The sequence below is a fragment of the Pungitius pungitius genome, chromosome 18 (assembly GCF_949316345.1).
Source record: "Pungitius pungitius chromosome 18, fPunPun2.1, whole genome shotgun sequence".
Lineage (NCBI taxonomy): Eukaryota > Metazoa > Chordata > Actinopteri > Perciformes > Gasterosteidae > Pungitius > Pungitius pungitius.
Window position 1 is genome coordinate 8375368 of NC_084917.1, and position 15193 is coordinate 8390560.

Consider the following 15193-nt stretch of genomic DNA (forward strand, 5'->3'; position numbering starts at 1 on the left):
AAGGAGGATAAAAGAAAAGCCAACAGAAAAGCGGAGGCTTAGCACATGGGATGAAGCGAGAGGAAAGGACGGCAACTAAGATGGAGGAGAAGAGGAGCAGAAGGAGGCGCACCGACGAGGGGAGGACGCGCAGAGGACAGAGTATTGTCTCCTGTTAATATGTAAAAATAACTCTGCTGCTGCCTGGTGGAAGAGCTAACTGGGTCAGAGAATTCCCACAGAGAGAGAGAGAGGTTTGACATTGATTCAGACTGCGCTATCAGTGTGAAGCAGAAGTCTCTCTCTGTCCTCACCTCAGCTGAGAGGATTCGTTGTTGATTTCTAACCCATCCATCCATCCATCCATCTCCTCAGTCCCTCCGTTTACAGCCTCCTCCCGCCATTCCTCTGCTAATGAACATTAGCCGTGACTTCATCACATACAGTACCAATGTCTCATTGAATAAAATGGGTCCAGGCCTTCGACGGGTACTGTGCGCTAGCCTCTGCCGCCTTCTGCGACCGCAGTTCCCCTCTCGCAATCAACCCGGCTCTCTGCCTCCCTTCCACTTTCCCCGGGTCGCTCTTTTCTGGCTCTGTAATTACACGTTTCCAAACCACAGCCCGCTAAATGTGTGAATAAAACAGGGTGTGTATGACAGAGCCAGTTAATCTATTCATAATACAGCATTTAATTACCCAGCAGCTATGAAACTGACGATAACGGATGGACAATCTTGGAGGAATAAGAGGAATGTATGAACACGAGTTACGATATTGCACTCCGTATCACCAGCAGTGGCACAAATCAGTCACCGGTTAATGCGACAGTGCTTTCTGGTGATTTACTCGGCCTCTAGAACCATCCTTTAATGTGATTTTAATTTGAAGACTCATTTTACACTAATATCGATGCCAAGTGGTGCAATTATTTTGCCCATGGTGTTTGGTCAGACATTTGTTCCTTGATGCCCTCCTGTTTCCGTCATTCATTCATATCATTCACACATTATCGATGTTTCTTTGCGATGTCAGCACCGCTTTTATTTCCGTCCAAACGTTTACTACCCAGGGAACAGCCCTGTGGTGCACCTGGACACAGCTTAGCTAAATGGGAGCCCCGTAGCATCATTAAAAACCTTCTCCTCTGATTCTGCTGCTCCTCTCTTCATGCAGCTACTGTGATCTCAGGATTTGCGTTCACATCACTGGACAAAAACGTTGAACCATTGTCAAAGTCTATAAAGACATTTTCATAGTTCTACCTCAGTTTAAAATCCATCCCACGCTGAAAATGTGTCATGCACTGCGGTGGTCTTTTTACTGTTCCCCCAGTAGCACCACAGTTACAGGAGGAACCCATATGATGTGCGTGGGTCAGCAATTCTGAGCAGTAATTAAAATGTTTATTGATGAAGGCCGCTGTAAGCATACAAACTATTTTTCAGACTGTTCATACTGCACTGGCTGTATGTATGTTAGCCGGAGTCTTGCATCTGGGAAGCAAATACAGTTCTGCTAACCTTCACCCCATTTGTTTCCTGTTACTCGCCATGTTTCTGCTTTTTCCATAATGGTCCTCGTTGACCACAATGAATTCATACATTCACATGAACGGATAGAAATGCTTAAAAATGCGTCCCAAGCTTAAGATGATTAACAACTCAAGGCCCTCGATGGATTAACCTGAGTGGTTGGTCTGAAATGGGCAGGGCTGCTTCTTGGCCGGCTGACCGCGGGGCAAAAGAAAAAGCTCGATCTGTTACATGCAGCAGTCCTCCAGACCTCCAATGCATCTCAACCACCTGCTGTATTTGTGCAAAAAGAACAACATCACACAACTGTAAACTGGAGTGCACATGTGAGGGCGACGTGGGCCTGGTAGTGTTTCATGGAAGGGAAGAGGAGAAATGCTGATGTGCTGAATAGCTCTAATCTTAATGGTGCAGCAGTACTCTCGGGTCTTATGAACCGAGTGCACAGAGAGCGTCTTTCCTAATGAACATAAACCACTATATTAGCCTGGTCATGTGGAGGCCTTTAGCGGAGGGAACACTGGACTACAGTGTTGCTCCTGTAGATCGTTCTACGCAGGTCCCTCGCTGAGGGAAGCACTGTGCGGCTCTGTAAGCCTTCGATGTGTTTATGCACGAGTGGAAACTTGGAAAAAAAAATTATAAAGTGTGATGTCCGTGAGCTGACAAATCATAAAATCTGTAAATTTACTGGGAAATTGTGTTTGTTTTTTTAACTACTGGAACAAAGTCTGAAATTAAATATATTGTTGTGGGAGTGTGTCCATGATAATACTGAACCGGAGCCCTGGAACTGTAAAAAGAACACCACAAGTCTATTCTTTTTATTTTAGTACCTCCATTATGGTTAAATCACAGCAACAATAACTTGGTTTTAATAGAAAGCCTTGCTGTGCATTGTTTAGAATACACTTACAGAAGCTTTAAAGTCCACATGCATTAAAACAATAAAGACATTTTATGACTCAATAAAGAGTTTAGCAAACCTAAAATTCTCCGTCTTTACTGGGACTCGCTCACATCAGACCCTTACACCCCCATCTTTGTGATCCATGGTGCTTACAGACCTGTGTGTTTTCATCGGAAACGGAGAACAGCAGACTCATAATCGGGTGCTGAAACGACCGTGCGCTTTGAAATGGGTCCGACGTTCGTACCGGATGTGGTTTACACCATTGTGAGAAAAGTCAACAGGGACTTTGGATCTAGCAGGGATGCTTGGTGCTGGTGGCATTAGTTTGTATATGTTAGGTGGAACCACTGAATATCCTCCAATGCTGCTTTAGACATCATTATGTGTTATATTGGGTGGAGGGGATTATAATGAAAGTATTTAACATGCCATCACTTGGCTAATATTGTGCCAATATGGACTTTTAAACTGCCGATGTCAGCAGAGGCAGCAGCAGATGGCTGAAGGTAGTGTCACGGAGAAAAAGGAGCGCAGGCAGAAGGTCACTAATCTGTCGCAGTAATCAAATAATCAAGAGGGATGCAAAGCGATGACAAGAATAGAAACAACTAGATTATCTCCCCCTGAAAAGAAAACAATCCCCAAAATATATATTTTTTAAATGCACCCTTTTGGATCACAAGTGATTACTAAGATTACCAATTCGACATTCTGCCAAAAAGGATCAGGGGTGGATAAAACACTAGAGTGAAGCCAAGTGCTAATAGTCCATCATGATCAGACCCTGAATACCAGAACTTGGTTCCGCTGCGCATTCCCTTCCTCTCTAATGACCACATTGAGCTCGACTGAAAATGTGTCCAGAAAGAAAAATGCCTTAACCTTAACCGCTTGACGCTGATTAACGTTGCCAAAATAAGGGTCCTGATCCTCCAGAAATATCCTCGCTACGACAGGATGAACAGGACGTGATGCGCCGGATTGTTCCACGTTTCTCCGCTCTCCTCTTTTCCCATGATCCTTTGGCTCACCCTTCGAGTTTGCTGGTTGCTTGAGTTGCTCATTGAAAAGTTGGCAGTAACGCAGACAGATTTCGTTAGAATCCTGAAACAAAAGGGGATGTTTCCTTTAAGGCTGGTGACGAAGAGTTGCTATGACAACACATTTTCACTCCTGATATTTAGCCTGTCCCCCGCGGACGCTGGATGGTGAAATTCGTATGCCCGCTGCGCTCTTCCGTGGACTACTCGTAGTATAAATCTTCTCTTTGTCATTAAAAGAGACCTCCAGTTCCATGATGGCGATGCATGGTAGTCGGGAAAAAAAAGTGGCACGTATTCCCCAATTCGCAACGTTCTCCGCCTGCATCGCTCAGTATCATATTCACTTAATTATGGGAATCAACATAGAGTTTCTTTATCTCATTTCTGTTCTGCTCTTCTCCGCAGTACAAACCACTGCATATGACTGCAATTTAAAATTAACCATGCTGAAATACTCTTCACAAAAATGGAGAGCAGTCGTGCTGCAAGGTATGGGATCTGAAACCCAGCTGTGCATTGGCACAGCATACCACGCTAAAGTAATCCCGAGTAGCATGGAAAGGCATGGATTAAGGTCTGAGCCATTTGGACAACAAGCCTGACATCACAGCAGAGGAAAGCAGATCAAGGACTCACGCTTACCCAGAGTCCAACACTGTGGACGAACAGGACAGAGGAGCAGAATATTATGCGTACCAACCGATGATCAGCAACTGCTAAGTGATGAGATATTTCCAATGCCCCTTTGAAAACAGGCTGTCCTAAAAAAAAAAAAAAAACAGTTTTGGAGGCTCGCACTGCGGCACCAATCATGAGGACAAACGTTTAAGTTCAACATAGGATGGAACTTCAGAACCATGGAGAGCAAACATCCACAACTAAATATAATACAGTTACAGTTGTGGACAACGAGTCTCAGCACCCAGTAAATGAGTGGTTTGATCAAAAGACGTACATCATGACATCATTCTTTACAGAACAAGGCCTCATTCCTTAGATACAAGTGCTCACAGAACACCACATGGGAATATCAGTTATCTGCTTTGGAGCATGTTTCCTGAGGTTCAGATGACCAGCTGGCTAACAATGGGCTGTTGTAGACTCTGTTTAACTTGAAAGAAAGAGAGAGAGAGAGCGAGAGAGCGAGAGAGCGCTCACCTCAGCAGATTGCGGTTTTCTGAAACAATGCAAGAAGTATTTCCCTTGGATCAAATAGCCTAAGTCTTGCTTAGTGGTCCTAGCCTTGTCATCTTTGCCCCATGCTGCTCCTTTGCACTGCAGCAGCAGCAAAAAAAAAAAATCACATCCCCCCAGTTGCCCTCAATTTTAATTGACTGATAACTAAAGGCCCCCAGCGACAAATCAGACCTCTTTATCGCTTCATGAGCCGAGCACAGAGGGGACCTGGCTTTCGCCGTCAGAACTCTCTGGCGTTGCAATTTCCTGCAATGGGGAGCTCGCACTAGAAAGATCACGGCACAATATCGGGGTGTTTCGGGCCTCTTTTTTTGAGGGTCTGAGTCATCTGCAAAGGAAGGAGCCCACTTTATACCAACAACGTCAGCCGCCCCCCCCCCCCCCCCACTGGCTCAGGCTGAGAGGATATCGCAGTTTTTTTGGTCGGAGTCCGATTTGTTTGTTCGCTACCGCTCGACTCTGTCGTGACTCCCGACTCTCTTGGAGAGACCCGTGTGCGGCTGTTGCTCTAATGAGCCGGGGATGAAAGGCAAAACATTTCTAGATGTCTTACACAAGGTGCGTCCCACAGTCGCCTGGGAAGGGTTCACTCAACAACGTCGTTTGTGGATTGCAGTTTACAGAGTTCTTACAGAAACCACGGCTTATTGACAAAGCTCTTCTTCTGTCCTACGTATCGTTATTCTATTACTTAACTATTTATGTACACAGCGTGTGTGTGAGAGACGCATCGACTTATGCAACGCTGTTACATAGAAATGTGTCAAAGTTAAAACTGTAAATTGCAACATGTCGTCATTGGAAAAAAAGATACAAAATACATTAGCATCCCAATTTTATGACAAATAGTCTTAAAAATCTGGGTTAAGTTCCACAAAAGAAAGGAATTCAGAGTAGAAAAGTCGTTTTTTCAATGTCACAGATGACTTATCAATCAAAGCAAAATCCGTTCGATGCAAAAAAAACAACAACAACACACAGCTATTTCTGGACATTTTAGACATCCCTTGCCCCCAAGTCCTTTCCTCAACATGCACGCGCACACATACACACATATCAGAGTTGTGGCTGTGCATTAGCAAGTCAGGCTGACAGTCACTTGTGTGCTGGAGTGAGACGATGATGTGGCTTGAAAGGATCTCAGGAGAAATATGGTGAGGCTTCCTGCATGTATGAGTGAGCATGTGTGCGCGTGCACATCCGTGTGTGTGGCTCTGTTGCATCACTTTTATCCCCAGGAACAACAAACACAGGCGGATTCACCCCAGGAGCTTTTGAGGCATCTACGGGTTATGATCCGAGTCAAATAAATCCGAAAGGGTTTTCAATGTAGCTTCAGAGTTTTTTGTTTCTGAATCAGTTCACACATTAATCAGCTATCAAGACTAAACTTTATAACAACCGTCTTATCAAAAAATAATCATCTCAGCGCCAATAACTAAAATGCATCTTAGTATTGAGTAAAGGCATCACAGTATGCACAACCATTTTAGCCATGAGCATGCAGCTCTGCGTGTGTGTGCCATTGTGGGCTGGGTGTGCAGAGGAGGGACAAGAATCCCATAAATCCTACTTTATTAGACAAACGTACAAATCAGATAAAAGAAATCTCGCACACCCCGGTGTGCAAACGCACAATCTCACTGATAATCTCCATTACCAATTACGGGGCGATACGCCACAGCTTAACATGAAAGCAGCAATTAATCTGCTAACACCGGTCACTGGGTCATTGTGGTAGAGCTAGACGCCTGCAGGCACGCATGTGTGTGAGCGCACACACACACACACACACACACACACACACACACACACACACACACACTTTATTTAGAAAAGTCTTTTCTTTTTTTTCAGCAAAGCATTTCAAATATTTTTTTCTTCCCATCTCATGCCTGTGTTCTCAAAGTGTGGCGCGGGGCTCAAAATTGTTGCAAAGACCTTTTCTCGTAGCTTCCTCTGAAAACAGCCACTTTAGAGTCTAGTGGAGACATCCTTGAGGAAGTTTGAAAACTTTGAGTATAACCCTAAAAGGAAGGTGCAACATTGGTTCCTTCGTATCGACTTATTGATATTCATCACTGTATTTATCACTGATTACGAGCTGGGTCATGTTTTTGAAGGAACTAACAACTTCAACAAGAGCAGATAGTGTTTTATTAATAGTAAATAGTCATAGTCATGTATTTGTAAGAAAACTAACCGGAAGGAACTTAGCAGAGACAGATGGAGCTCAGAAACACAACATGATCGACAAAGAGCCTTTAACACATTGGTGAAATCAAGGTGAGGAAATGTATTCTCATGTTTAAATACATTTATAGTGTAGAAAATTACCAGCATGCAGGGGTTACAACAATAATATGAACCCAGCACAGTACACACGTATATACGTACAGCTCAACGACATCCAGGTACCGCCACAAGCCTGCAACCGCTTGCTGAAGCAAATGCAAGTGACCGCCTCGCTCCGCTGCACCTTTACAGTAATTTGGTAACACCAAATTTGTCAAACTATACCGCAATTCAAGCTGGAAACCCTCCCGTCGCAGGCCAAACACGGTCTGCAGGGTTTGAATAAATAGCCCTGATCTTCCAGGAAGTCCACATCGGAGCAAGCTACGGTTTCCCTGATCTAAGCTCTTTTTCGTGCAGTAAGCAGAGCTGGGACATTAGAGGAGGGGGATGGGGGAGGGACGGCTATGTGTGTGCGTGCATGTGGCTGAGAGAGAGAGAGAGGGATAGCTTTGAGTTTGGACGAGGTCCGTGCAAATGGGTTATCAAAATGTGCCCACTATATGCGTTACATGTTTGTGTCAGCGTGCCTGCGACTGCTATGCGGAGCAAGGAGGTGATACTCGGTGCGTCACAGTTGTTGAGTGACGGAGCAGATGGGCCCGCCATACCAAACTGTCAAACTGAAGATCCTTCGCTCCTTCTGTGGATGCGTGTGGACATGCTTGTCATCATTTTGCTGAAGCCGGAGTAAGGTTTTTGTCAAATATGGTAATAATAACAACAACAACCACGTATAAAACGACATGCTCAGGTTGTCGTACTACAGTGAGAAGTAAAAGCTGAGCTTGGGACTACTGTTGGCTTGCAAACAACCTAGTGTCTTGCCTGTTTGAGAGTTAATTGTGCACACCACAACAAAAATGCCTCAGAGAAAAGGATGCAATTGTGGAGTTTTTTTTAAAGAATACAACAACACAAATGGGAGTAATAGAGGAGGTGGCTTTCATTTCACACAATAACTAACTTCACTCACGTCTCTAAGTGTGTAATGTATACCAAAATTACTGTCATGAAAAAATCCAAATAGCAACAACATAACAGGCATTTTGCTGCAACATATTCAATTGTTTATTTCTTACACGGTCCTCATAATGTCTATCACCTACATTTGGGTTGATGGGTGAATTGGTGAATTATTGTGCATGTCAAGCTATTCACAGTTTACAGATAATGGTTAAATGTGTAAGCTACATGTAACTAATTATCTCCTTTCACATCCTCAGCTAACTTTTCCCCTCTTTGCATCTGCATATTTCCCTATTGGCTCCATTGGTCAGTCTCCTGTCCGTGTGGCTTTCTGTTTACATTTAGTTGACGTTTTTATCCAAAGTAACTTACAATGAGTGCATTCAACCAAGAGGGCACAGACCCAGAAGAACAATGGAGAAAGTACAATTCCTTCAAGGAAGCCCAACTACAAAGTGCTAGAAGTAAGTGCCATACAAAGTGCTAATAAAGTGCTACATAGTCGGTGGAGGTGTTTTTAGCTTCGTCCTACAAAAACAAAAGATGTAAAAAGACCCAGAAATATGCGAGAGGAAAGATCGGTGTCTGGCATTTCCCCATCAATAATGTTAGAGCTGGTATGGATACCATGTTGAAAGACATAATTAGTGGGGAGAGATCTGTAGTGGTGCAACGCTGCAAAATTTTGCAAATGAATGATGGACAGCAACCCGACTGCAAGCCATTTGTCTTTCACTGCTTTGCCAATTCAAGAGCTATTCATATTAATTTGTTTTACATTTTTTCTCCATCTCTGGGGAAAATTGAACTACTGCAAGTAGAACAAATCTGTATCAACTCTCCTTCTCCAATAATCTTGCAACTCACCTTTTATATATGAGTTAAACATTTGCAGAGGTCTTTTATAGCCTTCTGTCATGGCTACATTCATTCAAATGGTCAATTTACAGAATTACTGGAGATTTTGTTAGTTCCCACAGGAATGCATAATCACATTGTTGTGTGTGCGCGCATGAAAAACGGAAATACAATTGTTGCACCTAGTTAGACAGTTTATTTTTTATTGGGGAATTCTATAGGCCTAGTGGTATATTCGTTCATCATATAAAAGTAAATCAATTAATGGAAAAGGGAAAAACAGGCCATTCCTTGGGAGGAACTCACTGTTATTACACGTTCCCCAAAGCACCGTGTGCTGAAGGGTCCCTTTGTTTCATTGTGAAGCTGCCAAACGAAGCCAAAGTTCAAGTTAACAGTGATTTGAGACCCTGAATTGTGAACAGTTCACTTTGAGTTCAGTGTTGGTGTGGTGCAGGAAACCTTACATGGCCATCTCTCACAGCCTCTGCCTCAGTCTGCCTGGCAGTCCCCCTTTGCTCTCCTCCCTCGGTCTCATCTCTTGTCTCCGTCACTCCGAGCTATTCTTGGATTCCACACTGAGGTGAAAGGAAACAGGAACGGCTGCATTGGATGTAGGTATGTATTTCACTGGAAAGAACCGCTCTTCCTCTTGTAGTACCGCCCCTCACACACGCACCCGTTGGCATTTCCTCAAACATGTTTGCATGACAAAAGTCCTCGTTCCTGCAGATGGAACGTGGAGGTATTTTGTGCGTGCATGTGTGTGTGTTTACATGCCTAACACCACGGCTGAAATTAAGAGTGTGCTCTGGATAGACCCTGCAGGATGCAGATGGCTCCTTCCTTTGTACCGCCGTGTGGAGGGAATATTCAAAACAGTAGCACACCCTCTGCTATCTCCCCTTTGTTCAGCGTCTCCTGCACCCCAGCACCCCTGGGACTTGTACCAACTGCCTGTTGTGCTTACTGGAACCACGGCATCCAGCTGCCCAATCGGCCAATTAGGAGAGCTTTTACTAAAGCTCCAGCCAATTGGATTAGTGCTACATTTCCTTCGCCAGAGAAGACTCTAAAAATGTGCTGCTGTGTGTCATTGAATCCGAGACCTGGTATGCAGACTTCTGTTTCGCTGATGGGCACCAGTGAACAAGGGCACGGCACAGGGACATCCCATGATGCAACTGTATCTGCGAGTCCTCGGCTGCTGAGGCGCTTAACAGGTTAAAGCCAAAGAGCGTGACTAAAAGCTAACCGGTACCCGAGGGAGCATGTCGCCATGGCATACACGAAGCAGACGGATGCGATCCTGGCCAAACACACGGAGGGGACAGCACACAGACAAAGGGGAAGATGGAAAACCTAAGAGCGAAGGACAGGGGACAGACTTTTATATGTCAAATAAAAATGTTGTTTTCCCCAAAAGGTTTTTTAGGTTGGTATTTAATAATCAGAATTGAGGATCTGAGGAGAGAGGGTGTTGTGTTCTTTGCTAATTGTAAAACTATTGGAGGCACATTTGTAGAATGGGTGAAATAAATTAAAACAAATTTAAAGAACAAATCCGTGTTTTTTTTCTGGTTAGCGGCCGCTTTCTCATTGGCACTCGGCTGTGTTTGTGTTTTCCCGTCTGTGTTTGTGTTCGTCGCTGCCATGCATGCTCAGTTTACCGATGTGCTGCAGTCTCCCTTGTGTCCTTAATCTGAGCCAAGGTATGTTTTATTGTTGGAAATTAAAGTAATTTGGAAAAATCCAATGCAGAAATGTTTAATTTACTATGCTTTAAATCACCCGTTTTAAATCAGGGTCAAAACACTTCCAGCTAAATACACAACATTAAATAAGAATCTGTCTTAAAAATGAATTATTATTATTATTCTGATCAGATGATTTGTTTGTGTAATTGAATATGTACTTTCTTAAAATGTCAAAGCTAGGGTTATCACGTTACCAAAATAATGACTCTGATACCATACCTGCCAAAATATCACAATACCCGATGATTCTGATACCACAAATAAGATACTGGAATATTTATCTATGATAGTAATAAATAAAACATCTGTAAGGTTCCCTTTTTACCAGCTTGTTCCTGCCCAGCTTTTTGAACACTTAACAAATGGCATTCATATTAGTATTAACCCACAGCACAATATTAATGAAAACGACATGGAAAAAACATAGCATTGATTATACACAGCTATGTAGGCCTATTGTCCGACACAATCCACGCTAGTTAATCTCCAACCTCACTGAAGGTAAATGTGACTATTCCCTGCGCGTTGACTTGACTACGGCCGAGTCGGTTATAGATGAACCAGCGCGCGGATTGGTTTTTTTTAGCGTAAGACATTGGATGTGTGGCGTGAGTGTGTGTGAAAACATGCAAAAGCGTGTGTGTTACACGGGGAAACCGTGAGGGATGGCAGCCCTGTAGCTGTGTTTGCTTGACAACAACTTTTTTAACAGTCAAACGTAAAGGAAGTGCAACAAAAGACAACGCAGACGTCCTCTTTTTCCTGGACATTTCCTCTTTTTGAGACCTAAAAAATAAAACAATAAATACTTTGCATCTTTTCTTTCAACAAGCCGAGGACGGCCGGCAACAGCTCCTGCACATGAGGACACGTCTCCCTGAGATGACTCTCTGTGAGTGACAGCTGCCTGTTGCATGTGAGCTGGTAGCCCCGCCCACCCAGTCAATGCGTGCAGGCAGCCGGAAGGGGAGCAGAACACTAAGTGCGCTCTGGTTGCTGCTTTTTTAATGAAGTACCGGTACTAAAAATGTTCAAAATCGTACAGTTTTCAAAGCAAGGGTACCGCGGTACTTTTCTAGTACCGGTACACCGTGCCACATTAGTCAAAGCACAATAATAAGCATGCCATACAATACAGGTATAACTAAAATGTTTGTCCGACTTATTTACCCATGAGAGGACAATGGGCAAAAAGGGGGCTGGAGACACAAACATGGATATATAAAAATGCCCAAAGGAATGAATCACATCATACCAAAAAGACTAATGAGAGAAATCACAAATACAGACAGAAGACAGAAACATCGACAGAGACAAAGCAGAACGATCGCTCTCTCCCCACTTCTCATCTCATGGATACTGATAGAGTTCACTGGAAAGTCAATACTTATGAGGAGTAGTGTGTTGATGTGCCATTATGGGAGGGTGGGGGGCTGGGGGGCATCAACACTCAACTACACACAGACACACACTTTCACAACATGCCCCATCCCTGGTATTCTGCTCACTGGAACGTTGCCTCATAATACGTCCATCGCAGGAAAAAAAAGACACAGAAACCAAGAATGCAAGGCATTAAAACAAAGACGCCCCACATTTCTATCCAAGCGGGGCAGGTGTGGCCAAGTGCGTTACCAGAGACGCCTCCTGCACATGATACAGGGTGGAGGGAACCAAAATAACCCGAAAGTCAACAGGCTGTAAGTCAAGCCTGCAGACCACCGCAGCACAGCCCAAAACCAGTCCAATGAACACAACACAAACAACCTGACCACACATAAAAACAAATGATGCCAAATCAGTGACCCTCTGACTAAGTAAGTAAGTGCGCCTGTGGACCTTTGCACACATAGGCCGGATTGTGTCGCTTTTGTAGAGTGTCTGGTTGTTGGGAGACCGACACATGCGGTGTTACTTTACAATTGACCCACTTAACAGGTTTGGGTAAGACAACAAAGCGGGTTCAGCAAGGAGGAGGTTCAGTGAAGGATTCCCCCCCCCCCCCCCCCCCCCACACACACACACACACACACACCGGCGCGCGCATAGAAACACGTACGCTCGCACTCACGCACACACACACAAACACACTATGTTGAGTGAGGAAATGACTTTGATGATGCACAACGGCGCATCAATACTTTGCTTCTCCAAAAATAAAAAAAATGCTGCCTCGTGTGGGTTCAAATGAGGAAATGAAACTAATAAAAAAAAAAAAGAATATCACAATAAAAAGACAAACACTAGAACAACTAAATAAACCACTAGCAGGACCTCGAACTACCGAATAGGAGTTGGAGGGGAAAACACATTCCAAAATCAGACGTCGATGGGTTCACGCGTAAAATCGATACCTCGCGGCACAGTGCGGAAGTGGGCCAGCAGACACCTGCTTTAAAAAGATGAGCTGCAGTCAAACAGAGACCTCGGGTCTCCTAGATATTATTCGTCTGAGGGAAATTCAGCTAAAAATGGAAACACTGAAGAACCGCGGCACGGGATGTGGAGTTGCTCTTTTTGTCGTCTTCGGTTTCTCAACAACAGAAAGAGGAACTCGCACACGACGAAAGGAAAAGCGAGCACGGAGCAGATAACCAGGCAGTACGTTTCCAACTCTATCGACCAAGAGAACGTGAGATACAAAAAGCAAATGAGCCCAAACACCTCTCTCTTTCGCCTTCTCTCTCTCTCGCTGTGTCAGCGCTGAGCCTGCACGTTAAGTCCTCATAAAACACCCGGGGTGAACGAAAATAAAAACTGAGCTAGAAATAAAACATTTTTTTTTTAAACACACACAAGCAACTTACGGGTGTGAGCAATAAGTTGTCGATGTCCCGTCACTGCAACCAAAACGTAGACATCCAAAAAAAAACAGGCAAAGAAAACAAAATAAATCCGACCAAACGAGAGCGCCCCACCTGAGCTGTCACCGTCCTGCCGCGACGAGGAGAAGTCGCACTGCTCGTGCCTCAGCGGACCGGGGGAAGCGAGGCAGAGGGCTCGCGCAGCCGCCTGCTGGTTGCTGCGCTCGCGAGCACGAGACCAGAGCGGAAAGGGGGGCGAGATCCCGAGGAGGAGGCTGTTGCTGTCAGTGCGCAGGTGCGAAACGAGTCGATTCATTCCGCTGGAGTGCGGCTGTGAAAAGGCAGCAACATGGCAGGAGGAAATGCATTGTTTATTCATTCATCTTTTTTTTCTTTCTTCTCCTCTTTTGTGAGGTAGCATTAGAAACGTGAGTGACAGGGAAATAGACAACGGCAATTGGACAGTAGAAAGGGTTGTTGTTCACTTAGTTAATGTAATTGAATATCATTTGGACAACTATTGATTCATTTGTCGCCAATAAACCAGTGTATGTGCATTTTTGATCAATCATTAAATTAAAAAACAACCAAATGGTCCTACAAGTTCGCAGATCGATTATTTAACAGTACAAAGCTTTCAGTTATAGACGGAGAAAGAAAGATGAGACTATTCTCACATTTGCAAAGCTCATTAAGATTAAGAGTTTGTTCATATTACTTCATCCAGCAGTTACGACTTAAAAGCTTGATATAGTCATTTTTTCATGGTTGGCTAACTGATTTTCGCATAACCCTCTCCGCATTGAATTACATTTAATTGCTAAAATAAAAAGGCAACGCACTGACTTTCAATTAGCCAACAGCTCAAATTGGTCAAACTAAAAATAAAAGGCTGTACATCTAAGTGGAAATGGGGCGACATCCCGATTAGAAGACTCTAGGAATATATCTTGACTCCCTCTCGAGTGAAGCATTTCTCTCTCCAAATCCCAGACAGTCTTATAAATAATTCAGCAATAAAAACTCGCCCCTGCTTGCTTGCCTGGTTGCATGCAGCATCAAAAAGGACCCCCCCACACACACACACACACGCGCGCGCGCGCGCACTCCTGCAAGGCGTAAATCCATGCCGGGGTTACCAATTAAAACAAATCTCGGAGCAAAATAAAGTTCAATCAACATTCTTGTTTTTTTGCAGATGGCTGTGGCCGGTCAGACAGATCAGCCAGGGATTACGGAGCTTCTGTCAACTATCAATAGCCTCTTGCGTCTGCAAGCGACGAAGAGAGGGGGGAGAAGAAGGGGCTCAGTTACAATGCGCAGACGGTGCGGAGCGATGATGCTGTTTGTCCTGTCCGCGGATCGGAAGGGGAGAGCAGAGATATTCGACGACACATTCAATCCCAGATACAGCGTCCCAGACCACCCCCCCCCCCCCCCCCGCTCCCCAACAACCCCATCCGAACCCCACTCTAAACCATCACAGCTGAGCCCCGAGTGAAATAACCCAAAGTGCAAAGCCATTTACCTGCGCGCAGCTTCCGTTCGGCTCGTCCGGTCTTACTTCCCCCCACTCGGTGGCTCTCAGCGCGGCCGCTCGCTCAGGGCTGCCCAACGGAGAATTTAGACGGGATTTGTTCACGTGGTCACGCTCCGTGATCCTAATTGGCGGAGCGACTTCGAGCCGCTGCTGGCACTCGCACCTGTGCAGGGAACGGTACATCGGGGACAGCCCAGAGTAGGGAGGGGGGGGGGAGAAGGACTGAAGAAAGCACATGCGTGCACAGTGTGTATAAATGCATAATGGGGATGGATCCCCCCCCCCCCCTCCCACCTGCGTGTG

General features: G+C 44.8%; 1 protein-coding gene across 7 annotated transcripts in view; it reads right to left on the reverse strand.

Moving 5' to 3' along the window:
- strbp (spermatid perinuclear RNA binding protein) overlaps nucleotides 1–14976 on the reverse strand; it is a 61348-nt gene extending 46372 nt beyond the window's left edge. For 2 of the 7 annotated variants that reach the window (XM_037484571.2, XM_062558717.1), the window contains exons 1-2: nucleotides 14879–14976; nucleotides 13354–13681 (exon numbers count right to left, since the gene is read on the reverse strand). The gene's annotated coding sequence lies outside the window, so the exon portion shown is untranslated. Of the gene's footprint in view, nucleotides 1–9256; nucleotides 9277–13353; nucleotides 13682–14878 lie in introns of those variants that run through there. The other 5 variants (XM_062558712.1, XM_062558716.1, XM_062558714.1 and 2 more) reach the window with 4 other exon arrangements.
- Nucleotides 14977–15193: the final 217 nt, after the last annotated feature.